A 24,308-nucleotide genomic window follows, 5' to 3' on the forward strand; every position below is an offset into this window, starting at 1 on the left:
CTGCCGCCTCGCGGAGGTTCAAATTTCCTTCGCCGCCATCTTGGGAGGGAATAATAAGAACCGTAGGATTCGCCATCTTGAGAAGGTCAAGGACACTTGTTTTCTAAAAGGAAGTCAGAATGTCTGCAGTTGCTGTTGGCTGGTGTAGATTCTCTCTAAACTGCACGTTGAAAGTGGTTTCACTGCAATTAAGAAATTTCTCGCACGTGTAGTGAATATTTTAGGGACGATAGCATCGATTTAAAAATCGACTTGCTAAGTCTTGCTTCAACAACATTTACCTATTGTTGGTGAAAACTGCCGTCTAGCGACGCCCTAGGATTTTTAAGACAAAAGACCATTAGAGGTGGTTTGCCATTGCCTGCCTCTGAATAACAGCCCTAGATTTCCTTGCTAGTCCATTGAAGTACTAACAGCGGCAGGAAAACTAGTCCATTGAAGTACTGCATAGCGGCAGGAAAACTGATCAGATCGGGCCAGCCTAGGCCACCCTCACCAGACTTCTATGTCATGTGAAAATAGTATTAAAGGAGAGCCATAGGGAAGGCTTGGCCATTTACTGAGCGATTTGACTGTGGTCCTGGGGGACCGCCTATCTGAACTCCTCCTCCCTTGTTCGGGAAAGAAAAAGGTGTTTAAGAAGAGAGGGGGGAACAGAACTTGAAGGTCTGCACTCCCGTACTTTACGTTTTATTTTTATACGACATTCGTTTTGGGATTTTTCTTTGAACTACCTGGAACATCAATAGCCCAGGGATCTGTAATATTCTAAAATGAGTTTTCATTTACAAGAAAATAATATTGGGAAACGTGCGTGGATGACAGGTGGTAATGTTGGTAGATCCAGGTGGTCCTTAGTGTTGGTGTGAAGCAGTAGAACAAATTTAGAGTCCAGTGGCACCTTTAAGACCAACAAAAGTTTATTCAATGTTGTACACTCTTTATTATTTATTTATTTATAGTCAAATGTATACCCCGCCCTCCCCGCAAAGCAGGCTCAGCGCAGCTTCCAACAACAAACACAACAATACAGAATAAAAATATAAATAATACAGAATTAAAACACAGTATTTAAAATAGTACATTACAAAGTATCAGAATACTGGCGGCAGTTAAAAATCAAACGAATAAAGTGCTTTCCAACAAAGTGCTTCGATGTTATTCCACATAAAGTGTTTAGATGGTATTCTGCTCCTTGAGCAGTAGTTTTGTGGCCTACTAAGCGGGTCACTTTAATGAAACTGCAGAATATAGGGGTTTTTTTGTGTGTCATGGAACATTGGTGTATTTACCCCTTACAGTTGTCTTAGTTCTTTTGGTTTCTTAGCTTGTAGTCCATGCCAATATGACTCACGAGTTCTAGTTCTCCACATTTCAGATATGCTGCTGATGAAATAGTCCTGTGCTGCTTTCTCAATCATATCCTTAAATTTTCTGTGTATGCTTGGGGCAGAAATAAGTGTCAGTAGGCAATTTGCCTGCAGCGCTTTCAAGGAAAGGCGTTGCTGTCATAGTTCAGCTCCAGTGCCAAGAGACAGGGCAGACCTTTATTTTTTCACGCTTTCCCTGTCACTCTGATTATCCACATTCATTTTACAAACTCACAATCTTTCTGATACTGTGTGAAATGTATTGAGTCAAATATAGTCAATGGTCAGGAAAAGTAGTTTCCCCTGACCTACAAGGCTTAAAATCCATTTAAGGTAAAAGTAAGTTAGTAAAAAACTCCAGTCAAGCACTGAAGAAGCAAGTTTTTGCAAAAGAATAATCAGTTTCTTGCACAATCAGACCCATTATGATTGGAAACACAGATGTCAAATGTAACTACATACTACCAATCATGAATAGCAGTAATAAAAACTATTACAAAACACTGAATACAAAAATATAGAATAATACAAATGTCATATGTCTATCAATATGTATGTCTTGAAATACTGAAAGCCAAAATTACATATCATTGGCTGCTGTGGGAAGGATAGCATAAGGTTTGTAATCATTTTGATAAAAGACTGCTACAAAGCAGGATTTTGGTTCTTTTTTTTTTAGACATTCTTTACATCTCATTGTAGATCAAGACAAAAGAGTGCAAGTCTGGTAGCTTGATATTTTTAATATCCCTTGATATTAATCAAATCACTGAAGACAGTGCACTGATCTTGGGCAATGGTTTTCTAATTTATTCCAATATTTCTAAATATTTCACCCGATATACCTAAAAGTGACATGCAGTTATGAAACTCACCTTCACCAACATGGACTATTTTCTATAGCCATTGTTTTGAAGGGATTTGTCATGTTTTAGACTTTATATATATTAGTTGGGTAAGGAGCAAAAGTGTTCAAGCTAATATCCTGGCAGCACCATCTTGAACAGAGTTACACCCTTCTAAGACCATTGGCTTCAATGGATTTAGAAGGGTATAACTCTGCTTAGGATTGTGCCTTCTGTAAGTTGTAGACCTCTGTGTTGGTGAGGCCTCCATTACAGAAAGGGAAAAGACAGCTGATTTTGAAACAGTATAGTTACTTTAAAAATTAATATGAAAAATACCTATCCTAGAATTGAGCACAAGCCACCATTAGTAAGGTCTATAAAATAAATATATGAGTCTAGTTCTTGGTTCTGATGTATTGATAGCATTGAGACAATGATATTGAAATATTCCTCCAAATATTAAATATTATTGTCAGAGCATAGAGTTGTTATTTTTTCTGTTCATTTATTAATTTTCTGTTCATTGTTATTGAAATAAACTTCCATCAAGACCTTAAAATTTGTAACCCTACCAGTTTTGCAAAGACCCTGTGTGCAAAGACATGTGCAAAGACAAAATAATAAGCCAAGGTTATAAGGTCAACAGTTGTAAAGCAATAAATATGACAAAATAGCAGATAAATGTGTAAAGGTATCTTTTCTAATTCTCTCCTCTCAGACATGGAGGTCACTTAACAGCACGTTCTCTTTTTTGAGGTGGATGCAACAAAACATTTCAATGTTCCTTGCATTACATTCAGTATTCTAATATCTGCTGTTTTGACATATTTATTGCTTTACAACTGTTGGCCTTATAACCTTAGCTTTTTATTTAGCTTTGTCTTTGCACATCTTCATCATGTTACATGTTAATTTGCTGTTCAACCCCTGACTATAAGTTTGCACACAAAAGCTCATACCTTGAATAAAACTTTGTTGGTCTTAAAGGTGCCACTGGACTCTATAATGTACTGGGTTCAGATGCGTAGCAAGTGATCAGCTCATATTTATTAGTGAAATTCAGCTCAACTAAAAGACAAACTAGCCAGGTTCGAACCCTGCTTTTATCCGTGCCGCACACAACACACACTCCACTCCCGTGATTGGCTATTTACAGTGTGAGAGTCCATCATAGGTCAACCTTAGGATCCGGGCAAACCTATTGGTCTGCACTAGGATCTGAGTCGGCTATTGTTTTAAATCCTGAAGGTGCGCTAGACTGCATGGCTTCCTTAGCGCGTACGTGTCCCGACATGTCCGTATCAATACTTAACACCCCTCCCCCCATAGTTTGGAACTCTTAGCTGACATAGTCTTGGAGGTAGGTTGGCCTGCGCCATTCTCTGGTTGAACGGTGGAGTTCAGTTGGAGGTGCGGCGGACTCTGACGGATTGGCCAGAGTGAGCTCACCCTCTGAGTCCAGGGGGGTTGGCGGGCATCGGTGTTTCCTTCTGTGGTGGCTGACGTTGGTGACCCAACTGATCTCTCAATTGGCTGCTCTTGTTGGGCACTGCTCGTTGGTGTGGGCCTCGCGTGCTCCGTTTCTTCGGGGCTTGGCAGGTCATCATCGCTGTCCTCCGGCATGGCTGTTGCGGGCTCCGCAGGAAGAAGGCAGCCACAGAGCTGGCCGATGTGCCGGCGAAGCCTCTGTCCATCTTCTGTGGACACCTCGTAGGATACTGGCCCGGTCACTCTGACCACTCTGGCTGGGATCCACTCGGGCCCCCTCACGAAGTTGCGGGCATACATTGGGTCACCAGGGAAGAATCCTCGGGGGCCCCTTTGGCTCTCTTGGCCCAAACTGTGCTCCGGGGCCCGGTCGGGGTGCAGCCTGTCCAGGCGGGTAGCTAGCCCATTAGGAGTTCTGTGGGGCTGTGGCCTGTGGTGGTGTGTGGGGTTATCCGGTTGTTGAAAAGGAAGGCTGCCAGCCTGTGGTCCCACTCACCCTGTACGATTCTGTGGAGGGCCTCCTTGGTTGTCCTTACCATTCTCTCGGCCTGGCCGTTGGTCGCAGGGTGAAAGGGAGGTGAGTGGATGTGTCAAATAGCATAGTACTTTACGAATTCTTGGAATTCTGCCGACGTGAAGGCTGTCCTGTTGTTTGTCACGAGTGCGTTGGGGATCCCATGTGTGCTGAAGATTCGCCACTGTAATGTACTCTGTGCTGCCTAGAATGCATTAAGATGGTTGTGAATCATCTCATAAGGAAGCAATGTTAAGCTTCGTCTTGAACAAGGATTGAAGTTCAAGACTACTGCGTCCAATCAGATTCAAATGTGTATAAGCGGGAAAGACTCTGTTTGGTCCTTATTGTCTCAACCTGATAGGTTGTTTAACTGTATAGTAGGCGTGGCTATATTAGCCGGGAATGTTTAAATACCGAGAAGCTGCAATGGGAAGCTGTTCGGGCTATCAGAGAAGTTGTACCGTGTCAGAGAAGTTGATCGTCGAGCTGAAATAAACCTGAGTTTTGCTGAATCACTCTCTGGCTATTTTGTTAAGCACGGACTTAACAATTGGCGACGAAGGTGGGATTCTAGAGCGGGTAGGCAGCCCCACTGGTCCCAACCCCACGACGGACAACAGCGAGCCGCAGCTCGCCGTGGCAGAGCAGCAACAGGCACCACCTGAGCAAGTGGCAGCGATTGCAGCTATGGCCAATAGCCCGAAGTTCGAGGCCTTCGAACCAGCAACCGAGGACTGGAACGCCTACCTGTTGAGGTTCGGGTTCCACCTCGAGGCAAATGACATAACCACCGAGGAGAAGAAGCGGGCCACCTTGCTGAGCTCTTGTGGTAAGAGCGCTTTTGACATCTCCCGGTCCCTGGTCGCACCAGCGGACATTACGACAGTGCCCTTCAAAGAGCTGACAGAAATCTGAATTTACCTTGTTCCTTGTCCCAAGGAAGGAACAAGCATTGCTTTAGCAATGTGCCTATGTGACTTCAGTGTGACCTGGAAGTGACGTAGACACGTTGGGGGTGTCGATTTTTGGGCAAAAACTCTATAGCAGAAGCTAATTCTACCATAGAGTTTTTGCCCCCAAACCCAAATGTCATCCTAATTCCGGGTTATGTTGGGAACACAGCTGAATCGGATGAAACTCCCTGTTCCTGGTAAGCCCACCCCCTATTCCCCACTGGTCGTCAGGAGGGAACTGGCAAACCTATAAAATACCAGTAGCAGGGCCACAGGCGGGTGGTAGAACATGGGGCCAGGCATGGCTCAGGGGTGACAACAGAATGGATAACAAAATGCAAGTGGGAGAACTGTTTTTTCCCTGGAGACATGGTCTAAAGTGTGGACAGCTAGATCCCATCTTATTGGAAGAAGATCTGGTTGGGGGTTGCAGTGCAGTTTCTCTATGCTTGCTACTAAAGGAAATATGCCACTTGCCCCATAAAAACACATCCAGTTATCCTTACTCAAAAATAAATTTACTAATACTCATGTTATAAGGTAGCCAACTTCCCGGTGGGGCCTGGAGATCTCCTGGGATTACAACTGGTCTCCATACCGCTAATCAGTTCCCCTGGAGAAATTGGCTGCTTTGGATGCCAGACTCTGGCATTATATCTCACCAAGGTCATTCCTTTCCCAGGCTTGACCTCCAAGAATTTCTCAACCCAGAGCTGGCAGCCCTAACTCATCCCATGTATAGGGTCCAAATGGGGCCATAGCTAAGTGGTAGAACATATGTTTTGCATGCAGAAGGTTTGAGGTTTATCCCTAATATCTCCACTTCAAAGGATCTGGGTAGTAAGTACTGGGAAAGACTTTTTTTCTGCCTGAGCCCATGAGGTGCTCCAGCAAGTCCAAGTTAGACGGACAAATCTGTCCAAACATAAGGCAGTTTGGTGTAGTGGTTCAGTGCACGGACTTTAATCTGGGAGAACCAGGTTTGATTCCCACTCCTCCAATTGCACCTGCTGGATGACCTTGGGCAAGCCATAGTTCTGGCACAGCTGTTCTTGAAAAAGAGCAGTTTCTGTCAAGAGCTCTCTCAGCCCCACCTACCTCACAGGGTGTTTGTTGTGGGGAGGGGAAGGGTGGGGTATAAATCCAATCTCTTCTTCTTCTAAGTGTGCGGACTCTAATCTAGGAGAACCGGGGTTTGATTCTCCACTCCTCCACTTGCACCTGGCTGGATGACCTTGGGCAAGCCGTAGCTCTGATAAGAGCTGTACTTGAAAAAGAGCAGTTTCTGTCAGAGCTCTCTCAGCCCCACCTACCTCACAGGGTGTCTGTTGTGGGAAGGGGAAGGGAAAGGAGTTTGTAAGCCGCTCTGAGACTCCCTTGGGTAGTGAAGGGCAGGGTATAAATCCAATCTCCTCCTCCTCCTGCTCCTCCTCTTCTTCTTGTATATATACTAATTATCTCTAGCACTAACAGGCAATGAAGACAGGCAGGTAGGATGTTTCCTCAGAAGCATCACCTCAAATGGATAAAACAGCATCTACAGAAAATGTGCAGCATATGGGTCAAAACTTTGGCCTCCATAAAAAATGTATCCATGTGAGATCCGAAAGAGGTAATGTTTTACAGTTTATATTTTAAACACATTTTATTTCTGCCAATGTTTTAAAAGGCTCTTTTACTCCCATGGACAACAAGTCCAGCTAACTTCAGTTGGCAAGAAGTTGGCAAGAGGCTGATGCTGCACCCTTTTTATATGCTATCAATATTCACATAAATATCACTTTTGGATAGGAGGGGGAGAAGGCCAACTCAGGATCATCAGGTTTTGTTGCATGTTTCTGCTCTGGGTTATAATCTGAGAGATGACTGTTGGAAGAACACAGCAGGTTTTAGATATTATTCTTTAATTCTACAATTTAAAGGACCTCTGGCAAAAAATATTTGGGGAGTCTTAGCTCAAAGTCCATGAGCTATTGGATCATAAAATTCATAGAGAAAAAAGAGTTCCCAGATAACAGAAAGAAAATTATTTTTGAGCACATTTATCCAGTTCAAATTCGCTGTCAGACATCGTATACTGAATGCCAAATACCAGCATGATCAAATATCAACTATTCAGCAGGGTTCAGCCTCAAAATCTGCAGTGGAAGAATTTGAGGATTTAAGGAGGAAGATATATTTCAGCATGACTATCAGAGCATTTACTGAGAGGGAAACAGATATGCTGTTTAACCACATTGTCAGTTACAAATCTCCTGAGCATCTCTAGATGGGATTTTGAGCCAAACGTCTTCTTGATCCCCCCTCCCGCTTTAATTTCCTGCCAAAAAAATTGATCATTTACCTCTGAAGTTAAAAGGAACAGGAATAGGCTGGGAGTTACAGGGAGAAAGGAAGGCTGATGTTCATAATTAAAGAAGCAAAAAAAGGACTGTGATTTGAAAATTAAATTTAGCACATCAGAGATGTAGAGTAATTGCTTTTCCCGCTGCTCTATATAAAAAATAAATGAAAACAGCTGAAATATTGCTGCTTAATATTTGAATTTAATTAAAGATAATGCAGAAATAGTGACTAATGCTCCTGCATAATGCCTATAATATAAACGATGTTTAAATGCACCTAGGGGTCTCATTGAGTTCTTATGCTCTTTGTGTGCTCTTTTGTGTGTGGGGTCTCTGAATATCAATAGTCTCCTGAATCACCATCAGGGCAATGAGCATAAGAAGTAGTAATTCCTACAAAAGTGTAAGTTCTAACTAAGGAAAGCTGAAGCTAATTCTTGTTCTGCCACCCCTAGTTTTTTGTTTTTTCCCTTGACTGTGTCAGGAATGGTGTACTCACCCAGGTTTTACTCAGCAGATTGTGTGCACCTGGCCAGATGGAGCAATTCTTTACTGTGTAGTGTTGGGTTTTTTTGTTTTTTTTTTTACTTCCCCCTGGCTTCTTTCTTTGAGGCTTTAATAGATGGTGTACTTCTTGTTCCCTTTACCTGGTATAACATCCAGGGGTCTTTTGGGGCTGGAGCGCACTGGAGCGCCGCTCCCGGAGCTGGCAAAATGGCGGTGGCATCAAGCCCTGCCCCCAGCCCCCCACGCTACAGTCTGTTGCCGCCTTCCCAGGGCCCACGCTGGAGCACTGCGGCCCCAGGGAGGCCGGAGGAGGCACATTGCCACCTTCCAGGGCCTGTGCCGGAGCGCTGCGGCCCCGGGGAGTCCCGTCGCCACATTCCCGGGGGCCGCACCGGAGCGCTGTGGTCCCGGGAAGGCCGGAGGAGGCCTGTTGCTGCCTCCTGGGTCCCGTGCCGGAGCACTGCAGCCCCAGGGAGGCTGGAGGAGGCCTGTCGCTGCCTTCCCAGGGCCGTGCTGGAGTGCTGCGGCCTGGTGGAAGGTCAGAAGAGCCCCCTGCTGCCTCCCGAGGTAAGTGAGGGATCCGCAGGGGGTGGCAGAGGCTTGATTGGGGGAGTGGGGGATGGGAGAGCCTCCCCCTCCCTCCATCTCATTGCCCTCTTTCTTTCCCTCCTTTCCTTCCCCTTTCCTTTTCTTTTCCTCGTTTTCTTTCTCTTTTCCTTCTTGTCATATGTCATAATATCATGTGTATGTATGTGTGTGTGAGAGAGTGTATGTGTATCTTATATATATAATTCCCTTACATATTCCTTCCTCTCTTTTCCTTCTTCTTTCCTTCTCTCTCATTCCCTCCTTCCCTCCTTCTTCCCTTCTCGCTCTTTCTTTCTTTCCCTCCTTTCGTTCCCTTCTTTCATTCTCTCCTTTTCTTCTTTCCCTCCTTCTTCCCTTGTCTCTCTTTCTTTCCCTCCAGGTCTCATCTGAAATTGGTAAACCTAGTGAGGACAGTGGCTTATATCTTCCCCCTCATGCATTTTCCTTACCTGATGTTCCTGCTATTGTTTGCCCCACTGAGGAACCCTACCTTACTCACTCACAATTCACATGGAGCTTCCAATGGGACAAATAGCAAATCCAGGGCTGTTTCAGGTTCTGACGATGCTGCAGGAGACTCTTCATGTTTCCCTTGTAGCATTAGATTTAATTTATCTATTTCCGCTACTTCCATCAGCTTTTTTATCACTTCTTCTCGTTTTGGGGTAATCTCTTGTTTTCAATACTTTGCCCATAAAATCCTTGCTGCCGTTATTATATATAATATAACATATTTGTCATTATACTTTATTCCTTCTGGAAGTAAGTGCCAGAAATATTTTTACTTAACTTACTTCCAGACCTGGTGGAGATGACCAATTGTAATAGTGGGAGATTTCCAGATGCCAACTGGAGGTTGGCAAACCTAACATTGTCCCAGACCAAGATGTGTTCCCAGCAGGCCACATATGTCTGATTGCATGGATCCAGGGATAGCCCAAGGAAAATTGTAACACGTGGTTTGGCCCTCTGAGAAGCACAAGAAGATGGATACTGCTGGGAATTAAGAAAATGTTTGCTTATGACAGTGTCTTCTCCATCTTGTCACCTCTCGTGTTATGTATTGAGCCTGAACTGTACTTGCAACAGGACTTAGCTTGGGGATGCATAACAGTAGCTTGATAGGATCCTAGAATGGACCAGTAGGGTGACAGGGATCCTAGAGTAACCCAATTGGGAAACAATGTAGAGTAAATAGCCTGTAGTTGGGAGTGGGGCGTGTTTTGAGTGTAACCTTTTCCAGGCATAAATACCCGGCTTCAGCCAGGGGTTTCTCAGTCTTCTTTATCTTGCTGGATCACTAATAAACTATGAGCTGATAACTGGAACACGTCTGAACCCAGTATATTTCATCTCTAGAAGTGTTGTGTGTGCTTCTCCCATCCGTTAGAATCAAAGCTTTGGCAGCATGATATTATTAATTGTTCATGCTCAGTAAAAATCATCAAGTCACCTTACAAACTTAGCACTCAACATGCACAAAACAAAAACCTTCCATTTTAAAGCACAACGTCTGTTTCAGAGGCTTGCCAGTGAGGGCACAGTGCCCTTTTCACATACTCCTCTGTCCTTATCCATTTTTAACGTCCTCTGTCCATTCTTCCAAGTTATGTAAATTGTAATGATTACAAGTGCTGCTCGAGGGGAATGGAATGGTGTGTGGTGTGTATGTATTATTTAGTGTTCTCTAGCACCCCCTTTGAATCATCAGAGCAACTCAGAGCATTCAATGACAGGGTATTGCTAGACTGCTCATACATAAAAGCCTTGTGTGGTTGGTCCCATCAACAGATAATTCCTCCTCCTCTCATTTATGCAGTTTATATTCCCTTTTAAGATGACTGGGAGACCTTTGAAGTATGAGAAATTTCATCTGGATTCTGCTGGGTTCAGTCGTAAGGGGGGGAAACACAGACCCTTTATAGGGTTGTGTCAGCTGATCAGAAGATACGTTTTTGTGCAATTTCCACCAGTGATTGTGCCTTTGATTTTAATGAATGCGTTAAATGCCAGGAAAATGTTGGTTGTGCTGCTTCTGTCTCCTGGTGCCCTCCTTTCAAAGCACTTTGCTCTCATCACTTACTCTAATTTAGGGCATCAGATCAAGCCACGCTTGACTTTCTTTTTTTATTAAATGAAGCAGCTGCAAACTACACTGCAATTTCTTAATTCATTTAGCAGCCACAAATGAACCCATGAATGAAGCTTCTGGTCTGAGGAGGAAGCCTGCGGGTGCTATGCCAAATCTGTATGTTATTTAACTGGAAAACACAAATGACATTTAATAATATGGAGCAATATCTAACATATTGGACTGCAAGAAGATCTAATCAGTCAATCCTAAAAAAAATCAACCCTGACTGTTCCCTGGAAGGCCAGATAATGAAACTGAAGCTCAAATACTTTGGCCACCAAATGAGAAGGGAGCACTCACAGGAGAAGACCCTGATGCTGGGAAAGATTGAAGGTCAAAGAAGACAGGGACGGCAAAGGATGAGATGGTTAGACAGTGTCATAAATGCAACGAACATGAAATTGAGCCAACTTCAGAGGACAGCGGAAGACAGAAAGGCCTGGCGTGATCTGGTCCATGGGGTCGCAAAGAGTCGGACTCGATTGTGCGACTGAACAACAACAAATCTAACATAAACATAGAATTAGAGTGTCTCCTTTTGCATTCATGACACAAGTAAGCTTAAGCCGTTCCAGTAAGGCCCATAGTATTCAATGGGGCTTTCTCCCAGAAAAGTGTTTTTAGGATTGTAGCCTGAGATCCTCAACTCAGATGGCTTGGATTAATTTGGGTTAAGCAGTCAGAACTTTGATCAACAAAATAATCTAGTAATGCTTCTCTGACTGTTTTTCAAGGTACATCCAGACATGCAGTCTTGTCATCCTGTATTTCATTTTGCTGATCCAGTACTAACCATTTCCCATAGCAGCATAAATTGTGTCCTGTAATGTATGTTTATCATTGTTGTTTTATTCATATTGTTCTTATTGTGTTTTTATAATCATTTATTTATATTGTAAGCTTAGGGTTGCCAGCTCTTAGTTGGAAAATACCTGGAGACTTTGGGGGTGGATCCGGGAGAGGGCGAGGTTTGGGGAGGGGAGGGGCCTCATCATGGTACAATGCCATGGAGTCCACCCTTCAAAGCAGCCATTTTCTCCAGGGGAGCTGATCTCTGTCAGCTGGAGATCAGTTGTAAAAGCGGGAGCTCTCCAGGCCCCACCTGGAGGCTGGCAACCTCCCTTCCACAAGAGAGAAAGGCGGCTAATAAATGCTTTAAATAACTGTGTCAAGTGATCTTGAGTGAGGAGGTGACCCTCTTTAATAGTGGACAGCTTTTTTAAAAAAAGCATCGTGAGGATACTGGCTTTATAGATATTGGTGTTTAGAAGATGTACTAAGCAGCTAGAACACATAAGAGGCTGGAGAGAAGCAGCAATGCAGACATTTTTAAGGCTAGCAAGGAGTGGAAATCTTGATTTGTCTGATTGTCTCTGAGTCTGTGACTGATCACATGGTGTGTCCTGTTTTAGTGGTGTTTCCCTCACTTCAGCTGGGGGGGGGGGAATTGTGATTTATTTCTTTAGAGGCTTGTTTGCAGCTACCCATGAATTCCTTGCGTTAATAGAGGCTGCTGTCCTAGAAACTGGATAAGCTGCTGCTGGTAGGGAACAAAATGTGATTGGTGCTGATGTGGGTTCCTTGAACACTGACAATCGGAAAAAGAAGGGGAAAGAGCAGGGACGATGTTTCTGAACAGCAAGCTGGGCTGTTCTACATACAGATGGGGGCTGCAGCTTGCTTTCTGTTCTGGCTCGTTACAGAGAAATGCATCAGAGTCAGGCAAATGCCAGGGCTTAATGGGAAAGGAAGAGTAATTGTGTGTTTATATACAGAAATGGCAAAAGGGTGATGGGTGCTTAAAGGGAAAATCAGACTAGGCTAGTCCTAGGAAGAACGAAATTATTGCAAAAATGATCCCTTTTACGCAGCAGTTTCATATTTCTATTGGTAGGCAACTCTGCCATCAAAGCAAGGGTCCTTGTTTTGTTTTAGAATACCTGCATTTTTAGCAGTGCAGTCCTAAGCAGAGCTATACCCTTTTAGGTCCAATGGGCTTAGTAGGGTATAACTCTGTTTAGGATTTCATTGCAGGTGGATTATTTTACACATGTTTTCATCTTTCACTTCTATAATACTGTATAATCGACAGACTGGTTTATATAACAGGTTCGGCCAAGATACAGAGACCTGCCTAAGATCGTATAATGAATATAAGAACATAAAAGGTGCCCTACTGGATCAGACTCTTGTGTCCATCTGATTCAGCATGCTTTTTTTCAAACAGTGGCCAACTAGGTTTCCCTGAGGCCAAATCATGGCCAAATCATACCCAAATAGGTATTTCAACCAGGGTTACACCACAGTCCTCACAAATAAATTTACCAAGCTTGCAATAAACATTTTCGTTTGAGTCAAGCACTCATACTCTTGCTCAGATAATTTGATTACAATTTAAAGTGAGCAGGATTTTGAGTATATTTGTGTCAGTGCAACTGGCAGTGTCCATTATCTGAACTGGTTTTTGTGTGTGAATACTTGCATTTTGTGGACACCCTACTGAACATTCACAAGTGTTCAAAGAACATTTATGTGGTTTGACAGGGATGCTCACCAAGAATTGAGCAATTTGGGGGGTGTTGATCCATTACTAATACAGACTCTCCCACCTCACCCACTGTATGTCATCCTCACTGTGCTTGACTTGATGGGCCCAAGACCAATGCTCCCTCTAAGCTGTGGTTTGACGGGGATGCTCACCAAAAATTGAGCAATTTGGGGGGTGTTGATCCATTACTAATACAGACTCTCCCACCTCACCAACTGTATGTCCTCCTCATTATGCTTGACTTGATGGGCCCAAGACCAATGCTCCCTCTAAGCTGTGGAGTCTTGTGAGTAAATTAGTAAATTAGTTTGCTCTGGAGCTATCCTTCCTGAGCGAAGACGAAAATCTGTGAGCCGGAGGCTAAAAAACTGTGAGCTAGCTCACACTAACTCAGCTTAGAGGGAACATTGCCCAAGACCTACCAGAGTGGGATTTGGGTATTGTCTTGACTCATGCACTATCAATATTAGCTGTATGGTTTACATGGGTATATAGTGATAATGAGGCCAATGGGTGTGTGTTGTGTGCTCCTCTTGTGCTAGTCAGAACATTAAAAATGCACCTATACAGCCATTTAGCATTTATGAGTATTTCCACTGTAGGAAATATTGTAAGAAATAGTCTAGGTGAACGGTACAGGGATGGTAATCTTGCTGCAGGGCTATAATAAATTGGGCATGTTTTCTTCTTGTAATAGCAGGATACAGTCCTGTAAATAGTCTCTGAAGCAGATACGGGTAGCTAGTCATACATATGATGATTACGGTTTTGACTTTTGATGTTTCGTCTGGGAAGTGCTCAGTCCTTCCAGAAACATTTTTCAAACAAAGCATAGTGACAACAAATCATAAAGTGGCACAGACATGAGAAGATGGGGACTTGGGTCACTGACAGTACAATCCTAAGCAGAGCTGTACCTTTCTAAGCCCATTGACTTCAATGGAACCAGAATGTTCTAACTTTGCTTAGGATGATAACTCTGATTCACTAATCAAGTGTGAAACAGTGGGCAGTGCTCTGTAGATGATGCCATAACCTTTGTATCATTTATCGTTACAATTGAAGCACAGGCAAGGGATTGTGTTATGAACATTAGGAAAATGTGATTTCACTGCAAGAGCAGCGCATCCTCAAGGGAGAATATTTGGATCCTTCACTGTGCATTTAGTGCACAAAAAACTGATCACATAGGTAAGCACTACGAAATTATGCATTTGATTTGAAAGAGCACAGAACATGTTGAAATTCTTCACATTGGTTCCAGCTTCACCAAAGGCATTCTACCCTTCTGGATATATAATCTCTACATGGATTCAGTATGGAGAATGAAAAAAGTGAATGCCATGGAATATTTCCATTGATATAAAAAAATGTGCTCACCATTGGTGACCACAGGTATCAATTAAATACAAGGAGATTTTTTTTGTTAGAAGAGCCCTGGGGACTGGTAGTCATGCCAAAGTGCAAAGCAGTTAGAGCTGCATGAATGTTGTTTTGGAAGCAATACTCTAGCTCTCTCAATGATTCAGAGTGACAGAAGAATTCACATTAACTTAGAAGTGCGAAATTGGATTGGAATTGAATCTGTGTCACACATCTCATTTGTCTTGGAGGGTTGTTTTTTTCTCTTCTCCTTTCAAACCTTGCTACTGTGAAGCATTTGTGCCACCTTGAGAGTGGCAGTTCTTCATCAAGTGTCAGCTATTTAAGTGGTTAGCAATTAATGTAAAACTGAAACCTATTTCAGGATTTCACCCCCCAGCAAAATTTATTTACAAGCCTGAACATGGCACCAATTTGTGTGTAATATATTGTGCAAGTCCTACATCATGCGACAGCAAGAAGTTACACTAAAACAGGAAGGAATGAAATGGACACAGGAAAGAGTAGCAGACTAGGAACTTATGATGATGATGTAATACTATTATTATGGTGGTTTGTATTTTCATAGTGGGCCATTCTGTTTCTATAGATGTGTGTAGCTGTGAAAATGCAGAGGTTTGCACCAGTGTGGCCTCCAATGTGAGGCAGTTGGGGCAGGCTTGTCCCGTTATCTCATATGTCACTTGCCACCCCATTTTTGTAACTGATGACTGCAATATGTGTGATTTATAGGACTAAGATGATAGCGACTGTTTCCATAGAGAGGTTGTTAGCTGCCTTGGCTTCCAAACTGGAAGACCTTGAGGGGAGGGGAGCTTTTTTTACAAAGGTGTGGATTAGTCATACTGTTTCCAGGCTTTCCCCATCTCCAGATTTTCCCCAAATCTACTGTACTTCAGTCTTTTTAGAAAGAATGGAATCCAAGCACATGAGCTCACCACCGTACATTTTCCTGCCCTGTAAAAGCCCTGTCCGCATCAACACTATTCCCCCCCCCCCCATCACCTTGCATGGCAACATTTTTTCCTGTATTTTTTTCAGCATTGGAGGGCTTTTAAAACAAAACAATAATTGCTATAGTGCTAGAGCAGTAGAACAATCTACTGCAACTATATTTCCATTTCAAATGTCAATTGAACCATTATAGTCCTATAGTGTCTACATGAAGAAAAGAACAACAAATAAAAGGATGGCACATTGCTCTGTTGTGATGACCATGCCTCCAAAAGCCAATCTGGAGCTGTTGCAGAGCAGATGTGAAAGGGAAGGAAGATGGGGAAAATGCACAGAAAACTCCCACATGCGGAAACTCTCTGGCCAATATACATGCTTTTGCATTCACACCAGTGATAAAAGGAACAGAGAGAATCCTTGCATGTGGAAGCAGCTATAGTCTTTAGAATGATGCTTGAGTAATCTTTGCAGTACTTATTCTATCAATACATGTTTCAACTCCACCTATTTCTATGCTGTGCAACAGCTTTGTATGCCACAGTTGTGCTAAGCCATAACTTATTATGGTGATTGTTACTGATGCAGTAGTGCTGGCCCATATGGCAGCACTGGCAAATGACCTGGTTCAGTGTGTGCTGTCACACAAGTGAATAGTATTTTCTTAGCCTTTATATATTTCATACTGAATTTCTTCAGAGTCTTTCATATACAGTAACTCAGTAATTTGTGCAATAATAATAGTCTGATAAGCTATTATTGCCCTGATCTGGATAAGCCAGGAGAGCCCAATTTCATCAGATCTTGGAATCTGAGCAGGGTTGGCCGTGGTCACTACTTGGATGGGAGACCACCAAGAAAGTCCAGGATTGCTGTGTAGAGGCAAGCAATGGAAAACCACATCTTAACATCACTTGCCTTGAAAATACTGCGGGGTCACCATAAGTCATCTGTGACTTGATGGCTTTGTCCACCACCAATCTATTATCATGATGTTTGTATTACAGGCGTGGAAAAGAAGCTGACAGAATAGGAATTTGCCTGAAAGCACTAGGAATTTGTTGGCTGGGATGAGATTTTGCCACCATGCCACACCAGCTCTTTAACTATGTAACAGAAGGCACTGGTCTCATACATTCATTCCTTGGTGCTCATAGAGTTCTTGGGCTCCATTGTCTGAAGGGGGATGGAGGTTTTTTCTGGGACTCTCTTTTCATCTTTCTTAAATTGCTTATGATCTAGTCATGACTCCATGTAAAAGACTCAGCAGTACGTAGAGATTCAAGATGAGATTAGATTAAACCATACTGGAGTTGTGTCAGTGGGGACAATGGGCATGAATGGTCAAGCAGAACATTATGGATTTCTGCAAAACATTTTATCTGAATCAATGGACTCAATATTTGGCAATGTATTATGGGAGTTTGGAAAAATATGCAGTCAGCCTTCATAATTATCTATGATCAAATAACTTCTAAGGGCCCACCTGCTGGATATATGCCACTAGTATCTGCAGACCGTGGCAACTGTACACATGTGCATACATTTGAACATTTTAGCTATAGTTAGGTTTCTATCCAAAGTTGCTGCTGCTGGGGTTTAATGAATCATCATCTTAACAATAATATTTCGTTAGGCCCTAAGAATGGGAAAAAGGGCAGTGTCTAAAATACTTTGTGTTTGTAAAGAATTCTGTGGATGAAAGTTAATGTTCTGTACAGCTGCCCAATGATTTATGGTGACATCTTTCTGTCATTATAAATCCTCTCAAATGAACTTTGAACAAACAAGTGATATATTTCAGTTTCATGCTTTATTAAGTAACATAAGCATTTTTTTTCCTGAAGTGCCTTATAGACAGATGTTCCACTAAGTGAATTTTCAGGAAGTGTCTCACTTTTTTCTTCTGATTCTGGGAACATCAATTAGCTATAAAGAGAAAAAACAATAAAAATGTACGCTTGGGAATCAGTGTTATGCAGTCTTAAAATTTTGATTGTCTAGTCTCCCTCACAGAGCCTCCCCCCCAGCCCCCCCCCCCGGTTTAAATAATAAAAAGGTTTTTGATTATCACAGTAATTCTGTATAAGATCTCACATCAAACAACAAATCTATGTTATTACCCTACACTAAGTCCAATCTCATTTATGCCTTCAGAGGGTACATTATAATCCTGCAGTTTACCCACTTGTGTAAAACGGACTATAATTCTATTTCATTAGGCCCTTGCCAGTTCTAATTATGATATAGTAAGTGAGATATATTAATTACATTTTCAGAAGAGCTTGGCACATATCTCTAAATATCTGGCTCTTGTGGTGGATACAGAGGTAATCTGAACATTATGCCCCAAACCCAAAAGGTTTTATTCATTCAGCACTACTCTGGGATTAGTCTGTTGATTGCTCACACATGCTTTCATATTGCTTGAAAACCAGTGGTCTTGCTCCTGTCAGTGAAGGATTCATTCTCAAGCTTATGCACATACACAGTCTGCTTCATTTCAAGGGGAAAAAATAAGTAATTGTAAAGAGTTACCAGCAGCAATATCTGTGCACAAGCCTAAAAAGTATTATTGGCCCAAGCCTGAGATCAGTTTTTAAAAATGGTAGGGGTAACTCATGTGAAGAAGTAAAGCAGTTTGATGTAGAAGGCCTCAATTCACTGTGCCTTGTTGTTGTTTTGAATACAAAATGGAGGAGGCGAGAATGATGTAGGGAGGGTTGCCAGGTCCTTTTCTTCTACCAGTAGGGGGAGTGGGGTGGGATCTTCCCAGGAGTGGGAGGGTGGGATGACGTTGTGTGGTGATGCTCTGGTATTTTGGGGGAAACTCTATGGTCAACATAGAGTTTTGCCCCAAATACCACAGTGTCGCTGTGTGATGTCCCTGGTGTGATAAGTCATGCCTGGCCGTGGCTGTTGGGGGTGGGGCTTTCCCCTGCCAGCCAGCCAGCTGGCTGGCGGTGGGCTGGAGTCCATGAAATTGGGGGATCCCCTGCTCCCATCTGGGGGCTGGCAACCCTAGAATAATGCAAGGCACTTTGAGTCCCCATTGGGGAGGAAGGTAGGGAATAAATGAAGTAAGTAAACAAACAAATTTGAAGATATGGGCTAGTCATACAAGCCATCAACAGCCTTCCTTTTATGAAGTTTACACTGGTGCCCACTGCAGACCCCCCTCATATTATTCCTCAGCAACCTGATCCCCCAGCAGTAGGCTTACCAACCTCCAGGTGGTTTCTGGAATTCACCTGGAATTACAATCTATCTCTGAAGCACAGAGATTAGTTCCCAGGAGAAAATGGTAGCTTTGGAGGGTGGACTCTATGGTATCACATACCAGATGAGCACCCTCCCCTCCCCAAACTCCACCCTCCCCAAATCTCCAGGAAGCAGCATTTTGTGGAGATCAGTGGGCTATGGTTAGAGGAGGGAGGCAGGAAAGTTCTTCCACTAATAGAAAATTTAATCTGGATCCAACACAATATAATTCTTCCCTCTGGAAAGATATGGAGACAGTATGTTCTGCACATCTTCTCACAGTTCTGTAAATGTGTTTGTCCATGTCGTTGTGTGCTGTGAACCAGTCCTGTCAATTTGAGTCTCTCCTGTTTTGGTAACCCTGCCAATTTCCCTTCTTCCTTTACACCAAAAAAATAAAAATGAAACTGCCATGGGCCAGCCAGCCTGCACCTCCACCACCGTAGAGAATTGGAGGAGTTTGGCCCTGCACCGGTGGAATACCCAGGGGTCATTTCGTAGAAAAAGAGCTAGGGGAACTCACTAGCATAAGTCATTAGCATATGCCACACCCCCTGACATCACCGGAAGTGTGTCATAAGGCCACACCCCCTGACATCACTGGAAATGTGTCATAAGGCCACACGGAAGCCCCGTGAAGGCCCTCCCTGGCCCCAGGCAGGCAGGGGTGGGGAGAGGCAGGGAGGAAGCAACTTACCCTCCCTCTTCTCCTGCCTCCTCCTGGCTGAATGAGGGCCGGAAGCGGGGCGGCTGGAAGCGGGGGGCGGGGCCTCGTCATGTGCCCCGCCCTCGGTACCTCACCCGGGGGAACTGCGTTCCCCCGCGTTCACCCCCCGAAATGACCTCTGGGAATACCCACCTGAGTAGCTAGGCCAAGCAACAGACCCAATGGGGGAAGCATCGGGAAATGAGAATGCTTCCCAGCTGTGGCCAGGCTATTCATTCTGGCAGGAGTTGAAAGAAAGGATACAGAGGCCAGAGCCTCAGTCCTCACCAGGCTCTGCTGATCTAACAGCGTAGAAGAATGAAGGAGCGGTTTAGAGAGAAAATGGAGTGCTCGCCTAATTGCACAACAGTGGTCAATGTTGATTCCTGGAGCAGAGTCTTTGCAGGATTAAGACTGACAGGCTGATAGAAAGCAGCAAGAACCTACACCTGGAGGATGAGGAATCCACTGGGAAGAAGCGATCACTGGGCTTTGGGAATGAGTCAGCAAAAGGTGGCAGTTAAAAGGAACATGCTGAGCAAGGCTTGGAAGCAACTTTGCTTGCATTTTTTGCTTGCCAACCCCCCTCTGTGAGCTGACTTGCTTATCTCTAACCTTCCCTCCCTTGCACCCGGTCCTGCTTAACCTGTCCTTACTTTTACAGCTAGAGACCCAGACCCTGTATCCTCCCATGGTTTCCAAGCCTTGGACCTTTTCCTGACCTTTGGACTGAACCTTCTGCTCTCTGACTCTTGACTGATTTGTAGGTTGTGCCCTTGTATTCTGTTTTACTTGTTACTGTTGTATTTGTGCATCCTGGAAACCCCAGGTTGAGTAAAAGTACCAGGCTTTGCCCTGGATGCAACAGAAACAATCAAAATACGCTCTCTAATCTAAAAACAAACAAACAAATAGGAATGGAAATGCTCAGCAACATGACTATCCCACCTGAAGCAAAGTTGTCTCCCCTGCATTCGGGCAGCCCCTCCCCCAATTTAAACTGGAATATTAAATATGATGTAATGATTGTTGATGAGGGAGTGGATTTGGTGGGGAAATGTGGCAAGGGTGTGCTTATTGTGCTACTGATAGAAGCCATCCCTGGAATCTCAGCACCAACTTCCAAGAGGGCATCCAAGGAAAGGGAGAGGCAGAATTTGGGTTCCTATAGTACCATTCTGAGCGTCTGGCAACATCTCTGTTAGGAGTTCCTCCAGGACATCTTGGTATTTTTCCAGCTGTCTGGAGTTCAGATGTATTCCTATTTCTACAGGAGCAATCAGCTGTGAAGGAAAGCAGGGTTAACAAGCGAGGAAAACCAACATTTTAACCACAGTCCACATCATGCACACTGGAGGGGAAGGATTTGTTAGCATTGGATCATTTATTATTGCTAAAAGGGATTTCTTGATCCAGTATTTTAGCATTTAAGATGATAAGGCCTCCAGAGCAGGGTTAAATTGCTAATTGGAAGGGTGCTTGCAAAAGTCAATGGGAGTCATTTCTGATCTTATAAGTCTGGACAATTCATCAGATTTCAGAAAGCTTGAGGCTGCAATCTGGTACACGATACACATGCATACAGGGATTGAAATCAGTAGAATTATGTTTGGAACTGTGATTGATTCAAATGTCTAGAATTAAGAAATGGTGAGCTTTCTCCAAAATATCTACTCCCACGGCTGCACAAGAAATCCTAAAAATAGGACTGCACAATGCAAACAGAAAGTGCCCAATATTTATTCATTACTTAGTTTCTTGACTTTTGAATGTTTCTGAAAAGTAGTTTGGCAAGATAGGATCGAAGCAGGAGATGATGAGGTTGTGATTGTGAGATGGATGGGGACTTTCTAAGGAAATCATGATTCTAGAGCAGTTTTTGAGCTGCTGGCCAAGGTTAATGTGTACAAATGCATAGGCATCTAGAGTTCATCATGTACTGTAGCTTGCTGATAGTGAATAAGGGACAACATCTATAGTTAAGAACAACATTACTGGCAGCAAGAACAATGATGAGTGAAGAAGGGTGTAGTGGATATAAATTCGGGCTTAGACTCTGAAATATCTGTATTACACTTTCCACTTCACAGAAGTGTCATGTGCATTAGTCCTGAAGGTAGTAATGGAAGCTTCCTGCTACAGTAGTAAACATTAAATATGTTCGCATATGAGAGACAATAAAGTGTGAAATGAGAGAAAGATGTAGATCTGAAGCAAGTAGCAAGTTGGGGAAAAAACAAGATTTTCTATGAAATGTGAACTGTTTTCATTCAACACAGGTCAGCCAGTTCAACATGTGGAGAGTGGATGACTGAAGTCCCTCTAGTGTGCTGAATGCCATCTATGTACAACACATCAGAGCAAAACTCCTATTGACGTGGGTACCCATTTGAAATGAATACGGTACAGGAGTTTAGAAACCGTTCTGATCAATAGTTTCCCGGCGTTTAGTATAGCTTTAAGTTAACAAATATTTTTTTTCTCTTATTAACGTAGCCTAACATTGAACTATTCAACACGAGGGGCATGAATTTGAATGAGAAAAAAATGGTCATATTTGACTAGTGATTATTATAAGCTGAATTTCATTCAGCTCTAGTAAATGTCAGTGTAGGTAAGGGTTCTGCAGTGTGGTACCCGTGGGTGCCATGGTGCCCACTAGTACTTCCCCCTGGCACCTGCCAAGCTTTTCAGAAAGTGGGCAGGGCCTTTGTAAGGCAGGGCTTTTTACTGGTTGCTGTAATTCAAATGAAAGGGGTTTCCATGGATGCAATAGCAGCAGCTGCCACTGAAGGCTCAGGACGACTAGTAAACACCCAGGCTTGTGGTTCCATTCCCCCTTGAGAGTTGCCTTCTTTTTATTCCCCCTTCTTTTTCTTCTTCCCCCAACAGGGTTCTCCTTAATTTCTTTTTACTCCTCACTGCAATTCTTTTGCAAAGTGAGGAGAGAAGCATCATGCTTGGCTCCACCTTCTGCAGCAGCCATTTTGAGGTGACACTTAACACCCCCTCTCCAAATTCCAAAAGTCCCTGTAGTCTCAAAAAGGTTGGGGCCCCCTGATGTAGGTGATATTATAGTTAAATTAATCAAATATTGAGGTTATTTCTTACATAAGAAAGTACAAACTGAGCCCAAACAGAATTAAAATAAGAACGGCCGCCGCCTTATCAACAATGTAGGTGCAAGTCAGTTTGGTGCTTTGACTTGTTCTCTGATGACTATTTCTTGTTGACACAATCTGGCATGCAATTTACCTTGATGACTTGCCCTTCGTCTTCTGAAAGCTTGGCAAAATCTCTTGTGTCTGATCGTTTCTGCCAGTTCAGGGATTCCTTTTGCCCTTGGTTCCTAACTGGTTTCTAAAGTCAAACAAGTGACAATCAAGAATGTCACCATTAGACTGTTCATGAACAGGAGTATCAGAATAGTTACGTTGACATTTCAAATGTAGATATAATTGGTCACATATTCCCTTCAACAAATCTTATTAAAATCTCCCTTGACAGCCAGAACCTATTCACAATGACTGTTTTCACTAGGACACACTCCTATATCCCTAAGATGGCAGTTAGATTTGTTCAGATTTATTTCATTTTCCAGCTAGGCACAAACGTATGTTTTTGGAAATGGATTTCTCTGTGTTTGGATGTTTGTTAAGTGTTCTTTTGTTTCATATACTCCAATCCCTTTAATCCACATGGTATCTAGTGCTCCAGAAAGTAGTCGTTCTTTTTTTTTTTGCCACATCCTTCATTCTCTTATATTCATTCTGGATTGATCTGAGCTCTTTAGGAACTGCATGATAGTGATTACTTCTTATCATGAAGTTTCAGCAATGGGATGAGTCATTCCAATGTGATGTATTCTTTACATGAAATATCTAGACTATCTGGCAACATGGATCCCAATGTAGATGTGCAGCTTAGATCACTCCAAAAGATGCAGGAATAGACATTCCTCGTTGCCAGTACAATTTTTTTTAAATCAGGGGGGTTTCTCAAGAATTTGTATGCAATGACCTCATAGACCTTTTGCTCTAGAACTAGATATTGGACAGATGGCACATAAATCTAATTTGTTATTCATATTTGTATAATAGTTGGGGATTAAGGAAGAGAAGATGGGACTGGTCACCATCTACAACTATTCACTCCTTTCAAAATGGAAAAAACAACAACTATGTGTTGAGATTTTCCTTATTATATGGGGTCGCAAAGAGTCGGACTCGACTGTGCGACTGAACAACAACAACAAACATAGATTCCAAATTTTGTCTTCATGGCTTGTGTGTGTGTATATATATATATATGTACACATACACTAAAGGTCTGATGACCATGTTTAAGACCATGACATGGGTGTTTTCCCTCACTTTCACCATGCATGTCCATCAGGAATTCTTTGTTGTTCTGCATTTTCCCACATTTTCATTGTGCATTTCTGTCGGGTTTTATTTTTCATTCTGCATTGATTCCTCCAGCACTCAATTTGCTTTCTGGTTGCTGTTTTCCCAGGTTTTCTGAGAGTGGTTTTGTGCCGATTTTCCCCTTGCTTTGCTTTCTGAGCTGAAGGTAATTCAAAACCATACAGTTTCCTTTGGATTTTCCTCCCCCTCCTTTGCTGCCCCTTGAAGTTCACTCCCCTGCCCACATGGAGGTTGTTCCGCCCACTCTGCCTCTTCTGCCATTCAATGGTGTACAAGCTCTAC

This window comes from Gekko japonicus, unplaced genomic scaffold (genome assembly GCF_001447785.1).
Source record: "Gekko japonicus isolate JY-2015 unplaced genomic scaffold, Gekko_japonicus_V1.1 scaffold255, whole genome shotgun sequence".
NCBI classification, from domain to species: Eukaryota; Metazoa; Chordata; class Lepidosauria; order Squamata; family Gekkonidae; genus Gekko; species Gekko japonicus.